At 47.7% G+C, this 23,521-nt stretch overlaps 1 protein-coding gene across 11 annotated transcripts in view; it reads right to left on the bottom strand.

Moving 5' to 3' along the window:
- The window catches only part of GALNT18 (polypeptide N-acetylgalactosaminyltransferase 18), a 938,084-nt gene that overhangs the window by 636,924 nt on the left and 277,639 nt on the right, over window positions 1–23,521 (bottom strand). The gene's annotated exons all lie outside the window — the stretch shown is intronic.

The following is a 23,521-nucleotide window of genomic DNA, read 5'->3' as shown; positions in this document are numbered from 1 at the left end:
TTTCCATTTACTGCAGCCTTCAACTTTCTTCAGCCACCCAACCTTTCCATCCCAGAACATTCACTAAGTAATATTTTTGTCACCATATAATATTGCATCTAAACAGAACTGTATCATAATTAATGACACAGCATTCTCCCTCCCCCCACCCAATCTAACTGCCCATACAGTCTTTCTAGCAGAATTTATAAGACTATTTGCAATAGACCATTTGGTGAATCCACTCAGTGATACATGTATATTCTCAGGGACCATACAAAGCTAAAATTCTTACCTGACAACCCTGCTTAAATATTTTCCTATTCTATTAAGCTCAGTAAGAATGAAGGAGTACCTCACCAGCCCTTCATTTGTCATAGTTAACTATTGATTGACAAAGGAAAGGGATACCGAAAAAGGTTGCTATTTTTCTAGAAGTGCATACAGTTTAATGATTTTTTGAGGAGTAATGTTAGTTCAAACCAAGGGGTGCGCACTTCCTGGTTCGAATCAGCTGTTGAGCAGTGTAACGCGTCGGCGAGATCATGCTAATGAAGCACGGGATATTTAAATCCCCACTTCATTTGCAATTTCGGTCACCTACATTTGCATCCCTAGCTCAAACTAGGGAGCAAGTGTAGACGTACCCTTTATGAACAGCCTCCCTAGAGACTTTAACATGTACCCAGCTAAACAGCAAATCTCAGTTTAATATAGTTGCATTCACAAACTATAGCTCTTCATAAATGCAAGTCAGAAAGTATCTTTCCAGAAAATTTGAATGGAGTCTTCTGATGTCTCTGTTGTGCAATAGATTCATCAGCTCTGCCTCCAGAGATGGTACAATGACCAGCTCGACTCCTACACAATCACCCACAGACCCAAAGACAACTGCAGGCAGCAAGATAGAAATGTACAAAGAGAAATAGCTTATGTAAAATGACACTCCCTACCACCCGGGATCATAACTCTTGCCTTGTATCAGGAAGCCAATTCTTTTATTTTTTTTTTTAACATAAATTGAGAAGATTAAATTGTTAGCTCTCTATGGGAAGCCCTTGTTTTTTTCTCTGATAACTCTGACTAGAGACTAATGAAGGGCTGGTTACTTGCATTAGCATCCAATCTCTGTAAATATATAGTGTTTCTTAATCTGTCACAGTAGCTTGTTACCGTTTGAGTGCTGAGATCAGCTCCATTTCACTTCAAGGATGAAAGACATGCTAAGCCCCAGTCAAACGAGAAAACCGCTCTAACAGACCTGATCAAGGTGATATCAAAACAGAATACAGATCCCATAATCAAATATGACTTTGCAATGACATTTCATTAGGAAAGGTCAACAAATTCATCTTAATGGCAAATGTGTCACCTGAAGATCCTACTAAATTGAGATAGGCAAGTTAATTTTTAACTTTCAGTCCAAGGATCATAGCCAAAGGTTGTTTCTTGACCACAACTCACTGATCCTCACTAGTTTCTACTCATACAAATAATCGGATTAATTATAATCGGATTAATTATAAAATTATGAAGATAACTCAGCCCACAGAATTCTTTTCTCAAGCCAATGGGAACTGATGGTGAATCAGTCTTAACTAGCAACTGAAAGATAAGATCGCGACCAGAATTTGTGACAGTTTATCAAGTGTCTATGAACAGGAGGGTTTCCTAGAGATATGCTATTTTCTTATTCACGTGGCAAAGTTATTTCAATAGTCCTTGGAGTTTCCTTAGCCACAGATATCAACACAAACGTTTTTAAGACTCTCCCAGCCAAACAGGCAAAATGTGATAGCTTTGTATACATGGAATGTCCATTACATTTAAATGTGCAGAACTAAGACAGCAGAGCTTCAGGGTTATGACAGCAAAAAAGGCAGGAATGAAAAATCATGAAAGACATAGGAAGACATCTAAGAAAAGTAATGTAAACAGGCATCTGCTTTTAAAAATCCCAATAGCAACCTGAAAAGACGAATTTTAAGGGCCAAATCCTTCACTCGGATCATTGCTGAGCAGAACATTAAGGGCATAAATTGGCATGATGTAAGTGAAAGGTGTCAGATACAGCTCTGTAGGCTATAGTCTTATATGTACCAAAAGGTTACGCACAGAAACAGCAATATCAAGCCAAGTTTCTCCCATAGTGTCTTGTTGATGTACCTCAACCTTGACCAGAAGAATCATCTCTAATTCTGAGAGAGTACTTCGATTTCTAGACTTCTACCTCTGCTGCAGAAAAATATTATCAATTACTTGAAGGGTGGATTTTTGTGACATGGACATCTTCATGTGCACTGGAACTAGACTAAATTAAACAGCTCATTCACAAACATGCAGGAAAACAGTATTCAGGTGGTAATCACAAAATCATAGAATACTTGGACTGGAAGGGACCTCAAGAGGTCATCGAGTTCAGTCCCCTGTTCTCATGACAGGACCAAGTACTGACTAGACCATCCCTGATAGACATTTATCTAACCTACTCTTAAATATCTCTAGGGATGGAGATTCCACAACCTCCCTGGGCAATTTATTCCAGCGTTTGACCATGCTGACAGGAACTTTTTCCTAATGTCCAACCTAAACCTCCCTTGCTGTAGTTTAAGCCCATTGCTTCTTGTTCTATCCTCAGAGTCCAAGATGAACAAGTTTTCTCCCTCCTCCTTATGACACTCTTTTAGATACCTGAAAACTGCTATCATGTCCCCCTTCAATCAGTAAGAAACTGGCTTCACTACTAGCCACATTACTTAAAACCTTGTGAAGAGATTGAGTACTGTGTGTCTCATTCCCTTGATTCTCCACTTTAGAGACAGGGCATTATGTATCCTCCATGCCTTTAGGTCCTCTTCTCTTCCACATCTCTCCTCCCCTAAACAGACTAATACGAATTTCAGCAATGGAGGTCTGCCTCCAAGTTGGGAAACACTGCAAATATTTTGAGTTATTTTTATCAGTTAGAAAACTAACACCCTGACCTACAGAAGTATCACATTCTTCTAATCTTTGTGCAGATACCTTAATCAACACATTCAAGACAGAAAATTCCACTGAGAATACCAAGGGTTAGTCTTCAAAAGGCGAAAAGCAAATATGAACAATTCACACTGCAAGAAGTTGACATTTTTGAAGTTATACATGAAGATTGACTCCTCTCTTCCTTCTCCGTCCTAACATTTAAAGAAAAAGGTTGTGCTAATCTGGATTTCTCCAATTTGGCTACACTGCCTATCAAATGGGCCCCTGTCTCAAGGGAATCAGTTTGTCCCATGCGCCTTTATCTGTAGTGCTCCGACGTCACTCGTTACACGGCCACGCCTCCCTGCTTGCGGGGTGGGGGTCTGGGCCCTCCCTCACTCCCAGACCCCAGCCCAGGACCCTGACACCAGGAGCTCGGCTCCTGATGGAAGCAGGTGGGGGCTTGCCCCTAAACTCACCTGCTCATGGGCTCCATGACCCTCCCTGGGCTCTCTCAACCTCGCCAACGGTCTTAGCCGTTCTCCTCTCTCTCCCCAGCTCCGTCCGGGGTTTCCTCTAGCCCTTCCCTCTCTTTCCCCGTTGACTCCGTTACCTTGCTTCTCTCCTCGGTCTCTCCTTCCTCCCTCTCACCTTCCCCGGCCATGTCTTTATCTCCTGCATGCTGCCCTTCCCCCTCTGCTTCCGGGTGCCCCACCCTGCTTGCTCCTGTCATGCTGGTGACATCAGTTGACGTCATCAGCGTGCGCCGCTGTCCGCCGCTACTCCCACCCTCCAGCTGTCCGGCTGCCCCGTCACCCGCTCGCGTCTCTGCCCCTGCGTCACTCAGCTGCTGGCGCCCCGGCGTTGCCGCGGCCCACCCAGCGGCTTCCCCACCCACAACCAGCACCCCGGGCTGTCGCTGGTGACGGGGTTGCTTCACCCTGTCACACTGCCTCTGAAGGTTTCAAAATGTTATATTCATGCATTATACTTTCAAACATATGGCTGACAAAATATGATCTACTCAAAGCATCTCTTGAGAGTTAAAAAGTAGTCCAATAAAGAAGTAATAAATAAAAGGATTAAATTTGGGGTAATAGACAGATGTACATGCACAGACTTGTAGATACCATAAAGTTCCTTTTCCATACAACTTTATCCCAAGTAACCAAACACTGTTCTTGCTTTTCTGTTTTTCATCTCTAACATTGCCGAAAGAGTATTTCCTGAGAAGATTCATTAATCTCTTGCTATTTTGTAATTCAAACAGCATTCAGCCATCAAAAAGTTAGGAACAAGACTCTTGAGCTACTGGATAGCTCTGAAGATAAAAATGGTTTTCAAAATTCTCACAAAGCACTTGACTGTTTTTCAAACACTGAGGGTATGTCTACACTAGCCCCCTAGTTCGAACTAGGGTGGCTAATGTAGGCATTCAAACTTGCAAATGAAGCCTGGGATTTAAATAAATAAGTCCCTAGTTCAGATTAACTGTTACTCCTCCTGCAATGAGGTGTAACAGTTAATCTGAACTAAGGACTTAGTTCGGATTAACTTCTGACTGCCACGTGTAGCGGTGGGCAGTCAGTTCGAACTAAGGGGATTTAAAAATGGTACCTGCCCAGGAACATGCAAATGAAGCCTGGGATATTTAAATCCCGGGCTTCATTTGCAAGTTCGAATGCCTACATTAGCCACCCTAGTTCGAACCAGGGGGCTAGTGTAGACATACCTAGAGTGACCACTTCATTTCACTGTGAGAATAAGAGAAAAATAATGATGCTAGTAAAAAATTCATTGGTTATTGAATTCAATTGGACATGAGCATAAATTTCTAATGGCAACATCTGCCTCCCTTTGTTTGCCTGAAAGTACTCAGATAATAACAGAGGACTTTAAAGTAGTCCCTAACAATAAATAAACCACTTCGGAGTAGTCAATGTGCACTGATCTATGTCTTTGAAGACAGAATTTGTCCTTAAATCTTATATTCAATCCTCACTCTTAGAAATATAAAAGGTTACTACTTCTGAAGTTGCTGAAATGGCCATGGGAAGCAAAGACCTGGAAGTGAAACAATACATTTATACTACCCGATGAGCTATTAATTTAGACACATCTCTCTGCTCAGATATCAGTCAGTTAGGTACATCAGTTCATTGTCTCATATGACATCTATCAGGGATGATCTGGATGGTGCTTGGTTCTGCCATGAGGGCAGGGGACTGGACTCAATGACCTCACCAGATTCCTTCCTGTTCTAGTGTTCTATGATTCTGTGTTTCCTATGGGAAGGGGACCTACATTAGTCTGCAGCAATTTGCTATGGATGTTAACACAGGCCTTATCTACTTGAACTTGCCTATGCCCTGTAAAAGGAACCGGTATTTGTAGCCATTGCAGTTATTATTAGCAGCTTGTCATGTTGGCATTTAGCTACTGTGGTGATAGGTCTCTTAAAAGCACCATAAACTAGATGGACAATATCCAGCTGTGTTACTGAGGCAAGGTGGTCCAATAGCCACACACAATCTTGCCTGGGTCTGATCACATGCTGGAGTGTCCATCAGAAGAAGCTCATCTATTTTGTAACCAATCACTGACCTACAACATGTTTATCTTGCACTGCTTTCTGGTTAGGGTTGCCAGATGGTTTCAATGAAAATAGTGGACACACCTGACATTACATCACAATCTACATTGCATCTTATTTAGAAAATAACGGACATTTATATTTTCTCAATTTGTTTCCCGAACAGAAAGCTCAAATACTGGACTGTCCGGTTCAAAACTGAACACCTGGCAACCCTATTTCTGGGCTATGGTTATTAGTTCTCTTGCTAACCTCCATGATGAATTTCACCACTGCTACTTCTGACCTCCTTAACTGCAGCTCCAAAGACAGAAATTCGCCTTCCACTTGTATTTTTTTATTATACCGTAGCTAGCAATATTCTCCCCAGTCTGACTTTAGCTGGCTACATGGCACACTACAGGGAAACTTGAGGTCAGAAAGTGTCAGTAAGAGCCAGCATGTATCTTACAACAAGATGGTTCCTTCTTAGTACTACAATGCCCCCTGCACAATTCTTAACAAAAAGCTTCTGTTTCAAATACAACCAATCTTATTAAAAGAAATAGAAATAGATTGATCCTGCCTTGGGTAGGGGGCTGGACATGATGACCTCCTGAGGGCTCTTCCAGATCTATGATTCTAAGTGACTTAATTCAATGAAACTCCCACACCATTTTTAACACAATATTTTTGTTATGATTTTGTTTGGGGTTTGTTTAAAAGTTATGTTAATTGATTAACAACTTAAACCAGTGTTGGCAAGGAGGGGTGGGGCTGGGGCTGGAGCTGGAGTGCCCCCCGCCATCCACAGTGTGCTGTTCTGGCCAGGCCAGGCCTGCCACAGGCAGAGACTACTTCAACCCCTGCTGGTTAACCGTAACTGAGAAGCATCACCCGGTAAGTGTAATCCCTCCACAGAATTCTTTTGCAGTGTCTCTGCTCCCCCCTCACCTGCTCAGGGTATGTCACACAGAAGTTGGGAAGGTGTTTCCTGCAGTTCAGCCCTAGAAATGTACTACCTCTGCATAGACTATAATGCCAAAAACAGCAGTGAGTGTCCACGGATGGAGCACATACCCTGTAGGTTAGGTTGAATTGTACTCAATTGGCTTGCCTGTGCCACCCTGCAGCTACAGCACTATTTTTAGCATGGTAGCTGGAGGAGGACTAGCACATCTGTCTATCCATACAGGAAAGCATCCTCCCACAGCTACACACTCACCCTCACTCTCTACATACATTGAGTCTATGGTGGAGGGTTGGTGAGATAGAATTTTGAGTAAGTAACCTATAGACCACCTAAAAGCTTCATTGTTCATAACAGTCTGATAGAAACTATTGCTATTTATCATACAACCAGACTTTCCGCTCATAGCTGATAACTGCATGGTTTACTTTTCAAATTCTGGATGGCAAAAATTGCAGAATTGTTATACTACTCCAGCTACTCCATGAACTGGGCTACGTCTACACTGGCCCCTTTTTCGGAAGGGGCATTCTAATTTTGAAAGTGGGAATAGGGAAATCCGCGGGGGATTTAAATATCCCCCGCAGATTTAAATAAACATGTCCGCCGCTTTTTTTCCGGCTTGGGGAAAAGCCGGAAAAAAAGCGTCTAGACTGGCCCGATCCTCCGGAATAAAGCCCTATTCCGGAGGATCTCTTATTCCTACTTCTCTTATTCCTACTTCAAAGTAGGAATAAGAGATCCTCCAGAATAGGGCTTTATTCCGGAGGATCGGGCCAGTCTAGATGCTTTTTTTCCGGCTTTTCCCCAAGCCGGAAAAAAAGCGGCGGACCTGTTTATTTAAATCCGCGGGGGATATTTAAATCCCCCGCGGATTTCCCTATTCCCACTTTCAAAATTAGCATGCCCCTTCCAAAAAAGGGGCCAGTGTAGACATAGCCCTGGTGTTTTTATTGGAAGTTACGTTAATACTGCATTTATGAAGCCCCTTTATCCATAGTTAGTATCAGCTTTTTATACTAACATTAGCAATCTTTTAAAAACTAATTTCCAGCATGAAGCCACTGAACAAAAGAAGTTACAAAAATAAAACTAATTCTTTTCTTGCATGTTAGATTTATGGTGATAGCACGTAGCAGCCGTAGCTATGGATCACAACTTTGCTGTGTTTGGTATTAGACAGAATAGAAAGAGTACACCTGCCCGGCTGCACTTGCCGCAGGCTGCCATCCGGGGGGTCAATCGGGGGGCTGCAGGAGAGTTTCCACCCCGAGGAGCCCGCAGAGCCACCCCAGTCCTCTTCATCGGGGGCTCGTACCCCATTCCTCCCTCACCTCCTTCCATTCACACATCCCTAGCCCCGCTTCCTGATGTACAAAATAAAGGACATGTGTGGTCAAAAATAGAAATGCTCTTTATTTAACAAAACTGGGGGAGACTGGGAAAAGGAGTTGGGAGAGGGGAAAAGAGAGGGGAGGGCAACTAAAATGATCAGGGGTTTGGAACAGGTCCCATATGAAGAGAGGCTAAAGAGACTGGGACTTTTCAGCTTAGAAAAGAGGAGACTGAGGGGGGATATGATAGAGGTCTATAAAAGCATGAGTGGTGTGGAGAGGGTGCATAAAGAAAAGTTCTTCATTAGTTCCCATAATATAAGGACTAGAGGACACCAAATGAAATGAATGGGTAGCAGGCTTCAAACAAATAACAGAAAGTTCTTCTTCACAAAGCAAATAGTCAACCTGTGGAACTCCTTGCTGCAGTAGGCTGTGAAGGCTAGAACTATGACAGAGTTTAAAGAGAAGTTAGATAAAGTCATGGAGGTTCGGTCCATGGAGTGGTATTAGCCAGGGGGAAGGAATGGTGTCCCTGGCCTCTGTTTGTGGAAGGCTGGAGATGGATGGCACGAGACAAATGGCTTGGTCGTTGTCTTTGGTCCATCCCCTCCAGCGTACCTAGTGTTGGCCGCTGTCGGCAGACAGGCTACTGGGCTAGATGGACTTTGTTCTGGCCCAGTACAGCCATTCTTATGTTTTTATGTTCTAAGATCAGGGCTCAGGGTTGGGGTCTCACTTGACCACCTTGATTTTCATGCAAACCTGCTCCTGGGTTCGCATGTGGCTTTTGGTGGCCAGGATGGCAGCTATCCTGCCCTAGACGGCCACTTTCCTGTGCCTAGCGCAGAGGTCGTGAACGTTGGAGGCTTCCCCCCAAACCTGGATGAGGTCCACGATGTCCGCACTAGACCAGGCGGGTGCCTGCCTCTTGCGGCCCCGGGCAGGCTCCTGGGAGCCGCCAGCCTGGTCCCGGGAAGAGGGGGAGGGCTGGGTGACAGCGGGTGGCTGGCTTATCCTGTGCAAGGTGCAGGGTCTGCTGGCTGGGTGCTGGCAGGCTTGCACCTGGCACGGGCACCGTAGCCAGCCCTTGCTCTTTTAAGGGCTGCGGGGCCGGGAGGGGGGCAGACGAGTTTCCCTGGTGGTGCCCAGAGTGGCCACCAGGGCAAGCTGGGGAGGGCTAGCCTCCCACTAGTTCGAATTAAGTGGCTACACAGCCCTTAATTCGAACTACTTAATTCGAACTAGGTGTTAGTCCTCGTAGAATGAGGTTTTCCTGGTTCGAATTAAGCGCTCCGCTAGTTCGAATTCAGTTCAAACTAGCAGTTTGTATGTGTAGCGCCTATCAAAGTTAATTCGAACTAACGTGTGTTAGTTCAAATTAACTTTGTAGTGTAGACATACCCTATGAGCGGGCACTGACCTACCTTCATATGGTCAGTGGTGCTTCCTCTCAAGAAGGGTTGAGGCACACTGGCAGTAATCCAGATACAGGATAAAATTTTCAGAAACACCTTAGTGAATTAGGCATGGTATGTACCAAGAAATCCACAACCCTGAGCAACACAGTTAAACTAACCTAACTTCTAGTATAGATAGCATTAAGTCACTGAGAGAATTCTGTTAACTCAGCTATCTCCTCTTAGGGAGCTGGAGTGCCTGTACTGAGGGGATAATCTCTTCTGTGGGTGTAGGTCAGGACTGAGCAAAATGCAGCCTGGGGGCCGGGTCTGGCCCGCCAAGCCACTGGATCCAGCCCATGGACAACTCTACCGGGACCCTCAGGCACACAGCTACTGTGGTTGAAAGCGCAATCCATGTGTCTCTATGCTCTGTAGGGAGGGGGAGGCTTCGTGCAACCTCCTCAACCCTGGCCCAATCCTCAGCTCCTATTGGTCAGAAACAACCGGCCAATAGGAACTAACCCCAGCCAATCTTTCAGCTCTTATTGGCTGGGAACAACCAACCAATGCGAGTTGAGAGATTGGCCTGTGGAATGGGAGAGCAAGAAGCTTTACCCCCCTTCATGAGCTGAGAGCTATGTGGAGGGAGCTGCCATCAGTGATCTGGGGCTGCAGCAGGAAGAGAGTCCAAACTACCTTGGGGGTGCTGCAGGTTTAGGTAAGCACCTCCCAGCCAGAGTCTGCCTCTGGCACCCCAGCCCCTCTTGCACCCTGACTCCCTCCCCCAGGTCACCATCCAAACCCTCTGCACCCCCCCTTCCCCTGGTCACAACCCCCTCCCAGACCCTGTAGCCCCTCCCACACCCCTCTACCAGGCGAGAATCCTCTCCTGCACCCACACTCCCTCCCAGACTTCGCACCCCCTCTCCTGCACCCAGAATTCTCTCCTGTACCCATGCCCCCTCTCTGACCCTACACCCCTACTTCCCTGACCGAGGTCACAACCCTCTCCCAAACTCCCTTGCAGACCTCACACTGGTCTCCTGAACCCCAGTTCCTTACTGCACCCAAACTTCATCCTAGACCTGTACCCCCTCCACAGAAAAGTATGGCCCTTGGCCACTTTCCAAAATCTTGGAGTGCCCCCCCCCCCACCAAAAATTATTGCCCACCTCTGGTGTAGGTAGTGTCTTCACTGAGTCATTACAGTAGCACAGCTTTGCAACTACACCAGTACAGCATTAAGGGTGTGTCTAGACTACAGTTTTTTTTTTTTTTTAAAGTGGCTTTTTTTTAAAAAAACTGCCCCTGCATCTAGACTGCTGCCGTGTTCTTTCGAAAGTAAAGTAAAAGAACGCGGCAGTTTTTTCGACCACGGAAAACCTCATTTTACGAGGAAGAACGCCTTTTTTCAAAAGTGCTTTTTTGAAAAAAGGCGCTATGTACTGCAAACTGTCCTTTTTCGAAAGAGAGCATCCAGACTGCCTGGGTGCTCTCTTTCAAAAAAGCAGCTTGCTTTTTCAAAAGAACTGGTTGTAGCCTAGACACTCTTTTTCGAAAGAGGCTTGCAGTCTAGATGTAGCCTAAGAGTAGACAATCCCTTAGAAGCCTAAGTTCATTGACTTTCAATGGGACTAAGGCACTTTGAAATTTTTACTTGGCATCTTGCATTGCAGCTATATATGTTATATCCTCATGTGTCCACTGAAGGCTTTAACCTTACAGGATTTTAAAACAAATTAAAAGAAAATAGTCTTTCATTCAATATGCAGTTGTGGTTAACAATTGCTTGGCTTATACAAGAAGTGTTGAGACAACCCTGAACAAGAACAAGAATAACTGAGCTCATAACTTCACAAGTAAGAAGCATGTGCTCTATTAACTTCTGTGATGCATCATCTGGCATAATAATGTTGCCACGGCTAGTAATTTTTTCTGTAAATTATTTATTTGCTTAAGCTGTACAATATATCACTTTCCCCCAGTTTATTATTTATGCTAAATTGGTTCTCTGACATGTTTTTCATTATTTCTCTGTAAGAACCACTATTTCACTTCGAATGTTCATCATACGGAAGCTGTTTTTTTAAATTATTACAAATGCTGTCCCTAAAAATAGCACAGTAAGTTCTTGATGTTAAGAGCCAACACAGGCAATACGTGTGAAATCTGTAGCAGAAAGGTCACCAGTAAGAGCAGTGAATTATGGTGTGATGTTGCAAAACTAAAGTAATTAAATAAAAGCATGGCTAATATCACTGTATGGAGGGCTAGTGAGACCATATACACAATTTCAGGCTGTGGCTGAGAGGAATGAAAGTAAAACAAGATTAAACACAGGAGTAGACTGGCATCACTGTGCTCTTCTCCCCACAAAAGCTCTTCTAGGTACATTGAGAAACATCCATTTTTGCTCCGCCTCACAGTTCATCCCTTTCTCAGCTAAAGACAGGCAATAGAACAGCAACTGTTTAACAAAGCTAAACCAATCCATGTGTAGCTTGCTCCTTGAGAATCAAGCACACATTGGAATGAGTGCCTATATTTTGGCAAGAAGCCCTTGATCCCATGCTCTTTTCCTTGCTCAATTTGTCTTTTCAGTCTGGAGTTGTAAACAAGGAATCTCTGCCATCACTGGATAATGAGTAGGACGTCTTCCTGTCACTCTCCTATTTGTAGCTGTGCGGCACGGAGTCCGCACTAGCGGACATTTAAAAATGGCGGCGCCCGGCTTTATGCAAATGAAGCCTGGGAAATTCAAATCCCGGGCTTCATTTGCAACTCCAGTTGCCTACATTATCACCCTAGTTCGAACTAGGGTGGTAGTGTAGACATACCCTATAAAAGCAGCTTCTCCTCTCTTGGAATTCACACATCCAGATCAGCTACTAGAAGTGGGCCTCATCCTCCTTGATTGGATCCACCTCATCATCTCCTGCCTGATTCTGGCCTGCATATTTATACCTGCCTCTGGAAATTTCCACTACATGCATCTGACGAAGTGGGTCTTTGCTCATGAAAGCTTACTACACTTCAGTAAGTCTATAAGGTGCCACAGGACTCCTCGCCGCTTTTGCAGATTCAGACTAACACGGCTACTCCTCTGATAATTAATATATAGTTCACTATACCCTAGAGATTCAAGATATATACATTCTCTACACATCCAGAAGCCCCATTGAAGTCAATGAGTTTGGTATGCAAGGAATGTAGGAATAAGCCCTTCTTTTACTAAAAATATACTGTCAAGGAACTGTATGGTCACCATTAATAACAGAATACACTTTATATTAGCCCTAGTTGAAGAGGGAAACACCAAAATCTCCTCAATAAATCTTGTCATTTGGTCCCAGTGTTGGTGCTACTGAATCCCATTCTTCAAGGCTTCCTCCTTGTCAAAAACAAAGAAACACAAAACAACCCTGAGATGAGTCTCATTTTTTTGATACAAAGATTCAGGAGCTCTCTGAATTCACATTCTGAGGCTCATATTATCAGGTTTCCTCAACTGTGAAATAATGGGATGAGTTAATATATTGCAAGCAGCTGAAAAGGAAATGTCAGTGTGAGCTTGTTGGAAGCCATCAACATCAATTTAATTCCTTGGGTAGTAGATACAGAGCCTGGTATTCTGGGCTTTCATTTTTAAATTATAAGTGTGGGATATTGATAAAGATAAGGTAGCTCCTCTAAAGATCCAACTACCCTCATGTAGGGTAGGTCTAGACTGCAGGCTTCTTTCGGAAGAAGCTTTTCCAGAAGAGATCTTCCAAAAAACTTCTTCCGAAAGAGAGCGTCCACAATGCAAAAGTGCATCAAAAAAGCAATCTGCTTTTTCAAAAGATAGTGTCCACACTGAATGGATGGTATCTCACATTTTAGCTGTGATTACTATGGATGGAGTGGCCACCAGGACACCTGTGCTTTTCCTTTCCTTTCGAAAAAAATCCCTCTTCCCCATCCACAAATGCCTTTTTTGGAAAGAGCTTTTTCGGAAATAGGCTTCTTCCTCATAGAAAGAGGTTTACCAATGTTGGAAAAACCTCTGCATTATTTCCATTTTCTTTCGAAAGAATGCAATAGCAGTGTGGATGTAAATAAAGTTTTTTTGGAAACACAGCTGTTTTAAAAAAAAAAAAAAAAAACAACCCAAACCCTGCAACTAGATGCACCCATAAGTCTTTGCAAAGAACAAACTTCTGATAAGCGTGCTTGCAAATCCTGGCCCACTTTATAGCTCCTCTGCACCACCACTGTAATGCAATGTAAATATAAACCTGAGGGTTTTCAGGATATGGGGAAACTCACGGGCTGGAGAGCAAGCTGTAATTTCACCTTTGCCCAATACTCCCCCTAGACACAGATGTGGCCAAGTGGCAGGTAGGGGATGTGGCTGGACTATGCTTCACAGCAGCAATCTTCAGTCAATGTAATGGGGCCTAGAGGGCCCTAAGAAGTTGGAATAATTTAGAGCAGTCCTAAATCTGAAGCAATCCCTAAGGGTACATCTACACAGCAACATTATTTCAAAATAACTAGCATTATTTTGAAATAATGAGAAGTCCTGTGGCACCTTATAGATGTAACAGATTCATTAGAGCATGAGCTTTCATGGGCAAAGACCCACTTCGTCAGATGCATGTAGTGAAAACTCCAGAGGCAGTTATAAATATGCAGGCACATGAAAAGAAAAGAGTACCAATCACAAGGAAGGCCAAAGAAAACGAGGTCAGTTCAGTCAGTGAAGATGTGGCCCACTTCTAGCAGCTGATATGGAGGTGTGAACACCAAGGATACATCTAGACTGCAAGCCTCTTTTGAAAGAAGCTTTTTCAAAAGAGCTCTTCTGAAAAAGCCTCTTTCAAAAGAGATCATCTAGATAGCCACATGACTTTCAAAAGAGTGCTTTTTCAAGAGAGAGCCCCCAAGCCACACGACTTTCAAAAGAGTGCTTTTTCAAGAGAGAGCCCCCAAGGCAATCTGGATGCTCTCTTTAAAAAAAAACCTGTTTGCGTTCAAGAACGGCTTTTTTCGAATGACCTCTTCCACTGTCTTCCACACAAAATGAATTTTACCACTGTTGAAAAAACCGCCGTAAATCGAAAGAAAGAGGCAGCAGTTTTCAAAAATGTTACGGCTAGACTCCAAGCCTCTTTTCAAAGAGACTTTTTCAAAAGATACTTGGGGTATGTCTAGACTACAACCAATACTTTCGAAAAAGCAAGCTGCTTTTTCGAAAGAGCACCCAGGCAGTCTGGATGCTCTCTTTCAAAAAAGTACAGTTTGCATTACATAGCACCTTTTTTTGAAAGAGCACTTTCGAAAAAAGGCATTCTTCCTCGTAAAACAAGGTTTTCCGTGGTCGAAAATACTGCCGCATTCTTTTGATTTACTTTCAAAAGAACGCAACAGTAGTCTAGACGCAGGGGAAGTTTTTTTGAAAAAAGGCCTGTAGTCTAGACATACCCTAAGAGAGGAGAAACTGCTTTTGTGGTTGGCTAGCCATTCACAGTCTTTGTTTAAATCCTAAATTGATAGTGTCAAATTTGCAAATGAATTGTAGCTCTGCAGTTTCTCTTTGAAGTCTGTTTTTGAAGTTTTTTGGTTGCAGGATGGCTACTTTTACATCACCTATTGTGTGTCCAGGGAGATCAAAGTGTTCTCCTACAGGTTTTTGTGTGTTACCATTTCTGATACCTGATTTGTGTCCATTTATTCTTTTATGTAGGGACTGTCCAGTTTGGCCAATGTATATGGCAGAGGAGCATTGCTGGTACATGATGGCATATAACACATTGGTAGATGTGCAGGTGAATGAGCCTGTGATGGTGTGGCTGATGTGATGGATGACATCTTCATCATCTGGACCCATGGGCAGGAGGCTCTGGAAGAATTCCACCATGATTTCAACAGTTTCCACCTCACCATCAACCTCAGCCTGCACCAGTCTACACAAGAAATCCACTTCCTGCACACTGCAGTGCAAATAAGCGATGGTCAAATAAACACTACCCTATATCAAAAACCTACTGACCATTATGCTTACCTACATGCTTCCAGCTTCCATCCCAGACACATCCATTGTCTACAGCCAAGCACTAAGGTACAACCGCATTTGCTCCAACCTCTCAGATGGAGACAAACACCTACAAGATCTTCACCAAGCATTCTTAAAACTACATTACCTGCCTGAGGAAGTGAGGAAACAGATTGACAGGGCCAGACGTATACCTAGAAGTCTCCTGCTATAAGACAGGCTCAACAAAGAAAATAACAGAACACCACTGGCCATCACCTATGGTGCCCAGCTAAAACCTCTCCAACGCCTCATCAGTGTTTTGCAACCCATCCTGGACAATGATCCCTCACTCTCACATACCTTGGGAGTCAGGGCAGTCCTCGCTCAGAGACAACCCGCCAACCTGAAGCAACTTCTCACCAGCAACTGTACACCGCACCACAGTAACTAACTCAGGAACCAATTCACGCAACAAACCTCGGTGCCAACTCTGCCCACATATCTACACCAGCGACACCGTCACAGGACCTAACCAGATCAGCCACACCATCATGGGCTTATTCACCTGCACATCTACCAATGTAATATACACCATCATATGCCAGCAATGCCCCTCTGCCATGTACATCGGTCAAACTGGACAGTCCCTACTCTACTGTCGTGTAGCAGGTCCTTTTGACCACAGCCTCACGCGTATTGCCCATACTGCCACTCTAAAGCCCCTCACAAAAAAAAAAAAAAACACAGGCCGCTGAGGCGGATCCAGAGACAGAGCTTGAAGTCCCTCGGGTGCTCAGCACAGTTCTCAGTAAACGGAACTTAACTTGGCAAGCACCCGGGCCAGGGGCCTTCAAGCCTCAGTAAATGGAACTTAACTTGGCAAGCACCTGGGCTAAAAAGATAAGAGTAGGGACACAAGCTGTCCCATACACTAAGTTAAGGAGCACTAAAAAACAGGACAAGATAGGAATAAGAGAAATTAGCTGTCATATACATCAGTTAACAAGCACCTGGAGCAGGGAAACAAAAAACACAGCTAGCTTTCACGTGTGCCAGTCATGTCTGCATCAGGCACTGACCACAATGCCTTGAGGCAGACGTCATATCACAAGGAAGGAACCCTAATATGGTACCAGATATCAAAATTAAAGTATAAAGCACCCTGAGCCCTAAGCTCGGGGAGGTTCCATATCAAGATAGAAGTCATGTATCATCCAGCCTGGCTTAGGGGTTGATCACCCAAGGCCGCCTTCCACCCACCGAATCATAAAAGGGTGTACGAATTCGGAGCATGCTACGCGGTTTTTTTTTGTCTGTGTATCGTAATTTCACTGGGTTTGTAAGTATTGCTTAATATATTATTTATCAGCTTAGCAATAGCTAGTTGTATTGTATTAACCATATTGTATAATGGTACCACACCTAGGTCTAAATAAGAACTAGGAGTAGAATTGAGGGGTTGTTAAGTGAATAGGCAAACTAATAACTAACTCTACCGGCTGTTCCAAGATAACCATAGAGGGACTGGCTGTAGGAGGAGTTTTTATTATTGTTGTATTGACTTTCTTTAATGTATGTTTTATTTGCATGCTACGTTGTCTTAAAAAAAATCAGAGACAGTAATTTAATATAATCAAATTGTAGTCAAAGTTTGTAATTGGTTAAGTACATTTAAGTCTCGGGCTTTCCTCTTGAGCCTCTGGTTCATCACCTTCGTAAAAGAATAGAACAAAAGAACACAGTATTCAGGTAAATAGGGGCAGCAAACAGGGAGTTTCGAGAGGGAGTTCTCCAGGTGAAGGAGGAGCAATCACAGGACCCTTGAAGGGAGTGGCTGTCTGTAGTGTGTGTCTGTGTTTGTGTTTGGGGGTTTCTTGCTGTGTGCTCAGCTTGTTTTTGTTTGAAGGAGCGTGTGCTGAGGCTGGCAGTTGGAAGCTGTTAGCTTCTAAACAAGGCGGCCCCTAGTTCTTATATTATGGAATGGTGTCTTTGGCCTTCTCAGAAGCTGAGAATGGGCAACAAGGAAGGGATCACCTTGTCCAGTTCATTCCCTCTGGGGCACCTGCCATTTTGGTCACTGTCAGAAAAGAGGATTTTGAGTTGGATAGACCATTGGCCTGACCCAGCCCGGCCTTTCTTATGTTCTTCTATTCTTAGATATCAGCTGAATATGTATTTCTCCAGAGGTCAGGCCTCCTTTCCATTTGGAAAGAGAGAGCTCAGTACATAGTTTGGTTTATGTATATCTCACCATCACCCCTCTCTCCATGGGGGTTTGCCTACACAGCAGCTGGGCGTGAGGCTTCCTAGCATGGGTAGATCCAGCCACAATAGCATTGCTGAAGATAGTGTGCTCAGCATTGATGCCTGGCTGTGGCAGCACAGGCAGCAGCTCAGATTAGCTCCTAGGGGGTTGGGCAGGTTTGCGTGTAAGTGGTTAGCCTGAGCCTCTCCAGCCACACTGCTGTGGAGACATCACGTACTCTGGGTGGTGCCAAACAAGACCAGTTATCCTTCATCAAGCTCTCCTAGGGTACATCTACACTACAGCGCTAATTCGAACTAACTTAGTTCGAATTAGTTAATTCGAACTAAGCTAATTCGAACTAACGCGTCTAGAACTAAAAACTAGTTCGAATTAGCGTTTTCCTAATTCGAACTAGCATGTCCACATTAAGTGGACCCTGAAGCGGGGTTAAGGATGGCTGGAAGCAGTGCCGACAGGGCATCAGAGGAGGACTTAGAGCATGGAGATGCTGTCTCAGGCTAGCCGAGGGTCTCGACCCCCACCCCGGACAGACAGTTCTCAGGGGTGCCCCGCTTGCAAAGCAGTCCTGGCTTGGAGTGCCCGGAGTGCCCACACTGGGCACATCACACCACTCGGCCATCAGCCCGGCTGCACTTGCCGCAGGCTGCCATCTGAGGAGAGGGGGCAATTGGGGGGGCTGCAGGAGAGCTTCCACCCCCAGAAGCCCACAGAGCCAGACTAGTCCTCCCCATCGAGGGCTCGTACCCCATTCCTCCCTCACCTCCTTCCACTTACCCTTCCCTAGCCCCTTTTCTTGATGTACAAAATAAAGGACAATTGTCTTCAAAAATGGAATCTGTCTTTATTGAACAAAACGGGGAGACTGGGAAAAGGAGGTGGGAGAGGGGAAGAGAGAGGCTGGGAGAGGGGAGGGCAACTAACATGATCAGGGGTTGGAAACAGGTCCCATATGAAGAGAGGCTAAAGAGACTGGGACTTCTCAGCTTAGATGAGAGGAGACGGAGGGGGGACAGGATAGAGGTCTCTAAAAGCAGAAGTTGGGTGGAGAGGGTGCATACAGAAAAGTTCTTCATTAGTTCCCATAAAGAAGGACTAGAGGACACCAAAGGAAAGAAATGGGTAGCAGGCTTCAAACTGTAACAGAAAGTTGTTCTTCACAAAGCAAAGAGTCAATCTGTAGAACTCCTTGCTGCAGGAGGCTGTGAAGGCTAGAACTAGAACAGAGTTCAAAGGGACGTGAGATCAAGTCATGGAGGTTGGGTCCATGGAGTGCTATTATCCAGGGGGTAGGAGTGGTGTCCCTGCCCAAAGTTTGTGGAAGGCTGGAGAGGGATGGCACGAGACAAATGGCTTGGTCACTGTCTTCGGTCCATCCCCTCCAGGGTCCCTAGGGTTGGCCACTGTCGGCAGACAGGCTACTGGGCTAGATGGACCTTTGGTCTGACCCAGGATGGCCAGGGCTCAGGGTCGGGGGTCTCAGTGGACCCCCTTGATTTTCATGCACACCTGCTCCTGGGTGGCCAGGCTGGCAGCTCTCCTGCCCTAGCCGGCCACTTTCCTGTGCCTAGTGCGGAGATCATGGACGAGGTCCACGATGTCCGCACTAGCCCAGGCGGGTGCCCGCCTCTTGCGGTCCCGGGCAAGCTCCCGGGAGCCGCCAGCCTGGTCCCGGGAAGAGGGGAAGGGCTGGGGGGCATCGGGTGGGTGGCTCGAGCCATGCCAGGTGCAGGGTCTGCTGGCTGGGTGCTGGCAGGCTTGCACCTGGCACGGGCACCGTAGCCAGCCCGTGCCCCTTTAAGGGTCCGGGGGCAGAAGGGGGGCAGGCAAGTTTCCCTGGTGTTGGCCAGAGTGGCCACCAGGGAAACCTGGGGAGGGCTAGTCTCCCACTAGTTCGAATTAAGGGGCTACACACCCCTGAATTCGAACTAGTAATTTCGAACTTGGCTTAATCCTCGTGGAATGAGGATTACCTAGTTCGAACTAAGCGCTCCGTTAGTTCGAATTAAGTTTGAACTAACGGAGCGCTAGTGTAGTGCCTATGAAAGTTAGTTCGAACTAACGTTCGTTAGTTCGAACTAACTTTGTAGTGTAGACATACCCCTAGTTAGTTAATTTTAACTTTCCCTCACTGTGACATCTGCCCTTTGAGGAAGTGTGATTCCAATGGACTTTACTGGATTAAAGCCTTCACGTTCTTGCTAGTGGCACTTCTTTTTTCCAGCTGCAAATTTAGGGACAAATAATTATGGCCCAGTTTAACTGGCCGCACAGTAATGTGAGGGATCACAATGCTTCCATGGGACTGAGAAGTACCCTGGCGTTTATGAGTGGGAGCATGGAAGGAACATTTGGGGCCTTGGCTAAGGTGGTCATTCATCCTCTTTTATAGAGGAAAGTCCTGGTTTTTATTATTCTGTCCTCTATTAATACAAACCCAGGGCCCCTTTATGTCCTGGTTTCGTTGAGACCAGAGGTGAAAGTGAGCCAGTGTGCTGTGGCAGGGTCAGTCCCACTCCACTCCTGGGCGCCTGACCCCTATTCAGCTTGATGTGTAAAAGGGAAATCAAATCCCTTGGAGCCATTGATTCCCCTATGAGGGGCACGTACAATATACATACATTGCTAATGCTTAGATATATTTGCTATTTGTATAGGAGTAAGACATGACAAAGGTCAAGGCCTGTCACAGGTAATAACTTATAATAAGGAGACGAGGGGAAGTGAAACCAGTCTTCTGTTAAGTAGAGATATGGATAGATTCCACATCCTTTAAACTTAAACTTTAAACTAAAAACAAGGGCCCCCCGTCACTATGGTAGAGGGGGCGAAAATGGACGAGGACCCCGGGGCCTCGACCGCTTCTGCCGCGGCACCTCCAGTCACCTCTAAAGAACTTCCCCTGAAGGGTAGGAAGGGCCGGGGGACCAAGAAGGGCAAGAGCCCCGCCCGGAAGGCAAAACCTCCTGAGGCGAGGGATCACTCCCCGAGCGCGACCCATCTGCTGGCCGCGGCCCCCCCTCCTTCCCGCTTCCCTGTTCCTTACACCAGCTCTGGGGGCAACGGTGTCCCGGGCCCCAGGGCGTACGCCCAGGTAGCCGCCACCCTCCCACCTGCCGCCTCCCAAGCCGCCTCCCGGAATACCATCCCCGGCGGCCGCGGCCCCTTTCCCACCCTGACCAGGAGGCACAGGGTCCGTTGTCTCTTGGTGGCGGCCTCGCCCCACATGGAAACCTACGTGCGGGCGTTGGCACGCGTGGTGGGGCCCGCGGCCGTGGTGGCGGCCTCTAGGATGTTCGGGAAGGTGGTATTCTTCCTGGTGTCCGAGGCCGCCGCCCAGGAGGCGGTGGAAAGGGGTTTGGTGGTGGGGGGCGTCCATGTTCCCCTCGAGCCTTTGGAGGACCTGGGCGTACGGGTGGTCTTGTCCTCCGTTCCTCCCTTCCTCCCCAATGCCGCCCTATTGCCTTTCCTCTCCACCCTGGGGAGGCCTCTGTCAGTCCTGAGTCCCCTTCCTCTGGGCTGCAAAGATCCTACCCTCCGCCATGTCCTCTCCTTTCGCCGGCAGGTACAAATCCAACTACTGCCGGCGGGACGTGGCGGAGAAGCCCTCGAAGGGTCATTTCTGGTGCCCCATCAAGGGGCCCGGTACCGGGTGCACTACACCATGGGGGAGGCCCGGTGTTTTCTCTGTCAGGCGACGGGGCACGTCCGAAGGGACTGTCCCCTGGCCCGGTTTGGAGAGGCACCCGGGACCCCCGACGCCCGGGAGGGCACCGGCCCTACCATCGCCGGTGGCCCTGACGGTCCGAACCCTGGGGTCGCCCCTCCTCCAACCATGACCGTCGTCAATCCCGCTCGGGTTCCGCAGGGCCCAGATGAGCGTGCGGGTGCTGTTGCTGCCACTGCCAAAAGCGGCAAGGCCGGGCCCGCGGAGGAGAGGGTGGCGGGGTCAATGACGGGACTCGGGCAGGACCTACCTCGGGGGGAGGCATCCCTTTCCCCTGCTGCCCAGCCCTCATCTACCCTTGCCCTCCTACCAGCGCCCTTGTCCCTTGGCTCTTCCTCCAATCAGGGCCAGCCCCCTTCTTCTGAGGGATGGGAGCTTACAACAGGGAGGCGCCGAAAGCGTGCTCGGCATTCCACCCAGCGCACTGAGGAGGAGGACAACCTCCCTGCACCTATGGGGATGGACGCTGAAACTGTCCCACCCTCTGAGCCCTCGAACGATTCACAGCACCGCGAAGCAGTTGAGGTGACCGCGGCGGTTGCGGGAGAGGTGAACACCTCCCTCCCGGGGTCCCTGCAAGAGGGGGCATCTGTGGAGGATGCTCCCACTGTTCCCACCTCCGCTGAGGGGGCGGCCGCTGACCTTGCCACCGACAAAGATCACCATCTGGTGGCGGGCAGTGAGCTCGCCTTCCTCTGTCAGGAGGTGGAGGCTTTGGGGCTGACCCCGGCTACCTCAGAGAGGGATCATCAGGTCCTGGAAGGACAACAACAGACCTCTCCTTCCCCTTCCGACTCGCTGCTATCCCTTCTCCCTGCCTCTGAGTTGCCCCAGGGTGCGACCGTCTGCCCGGCCATCGGCAGCGTTTCGGCCGCGGCCGCCGAAACCCTTGAGGCTCTCAGCAGAAGGGAGGTCCCGTTAATATCCGTCACCCCCGGTGCTGAGGCCTCTGGTGCTGCACTTTCTGTGGCACTGGAGCCCAACACTGGGGAGAGTACCACTACCCCTACCGTTGCCACCGATTCTCTGCCCTGCAAGGAGGCACCGCATCCCGATGCCTCCTTCGCTGAGGCTTCTCGCCCACTTCCTCCTCCTGATCCCTGTTCCAACCCCCTCCCAACTGAGCTTCCCGCCCCTCTTCCTCCTCCCCCCCATCCTTGTCTCTTCCCCAATCCTCCACCGCTTCTTCCCCCTACCCCTCTTCCTCGTCTCCCTCCCTTTCCTGATCCCCTGCCTGAACTCTTCTCTTCCCCTTACTCTGTTACTGCCGCCCCTGGGGTTGCCACGTTTACTCTAGACGTTGGCACCCGGGAGGCGGTCTTCATTTCTCCTGCTCCCAGCACGTCTGGGGCCGGTCTCCCTCCGCCACTGTCCTCCCAGCAGGGACCTCAGACACCCCGCAACCTGGTGTCGATGGGTCACGGGACTCAGGGAGAGGTCTGGCCCCAAGGCATTGGAGGGCCCGAGGCCCCGATGCCAGATGCGCTGAAGGGCGAGATGTGTGATTTCTTGGAAGACATCCGAGGCTCCAAGAACAAAGTCGCTCTCGCCCTTCAGCGCTGGGGAGATTTTCATCTCATCCTACAAATAGTAAGGGCCCTCCTAGGGGAGGGTAAAGGGACCGGGCGGCGGGAGGCCGCGGCTTACCAGCCGGTCCGCAGCTTCCGTGACGCCCTTCTTACCTTTGGGCACGGTCACGGTTTGCTGCGAGGCCCAACGGGGGCCGCTGGCACTCCCGCCAAGAAGGATCTTCCCCAGCCCTCTCGATGCCACTCTAAACACCCGGGGCTCCAGGTCCAGCCTCCGTAGGTGTCAGGTACTCTCCTTCCTTCGGAAGGGGAGGTACTCTGTCGTATTCCTCCAGGAGACCCACGCGGCTCTGGCCGCAGAGGCTAGCTGGCAGCTGGAGTGGGGGGACAGGGTTTATTTCAGCCACCTGTCGGCCCGTCAAGCCGGGGTGGCTGCCCTGTTCTCCCCAAACTTGCAGCCCGAGGTGCTGGGGTCTGCCGAGGTCATGCAGGGTCACCTGCTACATCTCCGGGTTCGGATAGAGGGGCTGATATTAAATTTTGTCAACATCTACGCCCCGTCATCCATCTCGGAGAGGCTCCGCTTCTATCAGTGGGCGTCTGCCTTCCTCGGCTCTTTGGATCCTGGCGAGTGCCTGGTTCTGGGCGGGGACTTCAATTGCACCCTCAAGGACCGGGACCGTACGGGGCCCGAGCAGTGCCCGGCCGCCGCGGACGTCCTCAGGGAGATAATAGACCATCACTCCCTGGTGGACGTC

The sequence above is a fragment of the Pelodiscus sinensis genome, chromosome 4, assembly GCF_049634645.1.
Source record: "Pelodiscus sinensis isolate JC-2024 chromosome 4, ASM4963464v1, whole genome shotgun sequence".
Lineage (NCBI taxonomy): Eukaryota > Metazoa > Chordata > Testudines > Trionychidae > Pelodiscus > Pelodiscus sinensis.
This window is presented reverse-complemented; position numbering and strand designations above follow the sequence as displayed.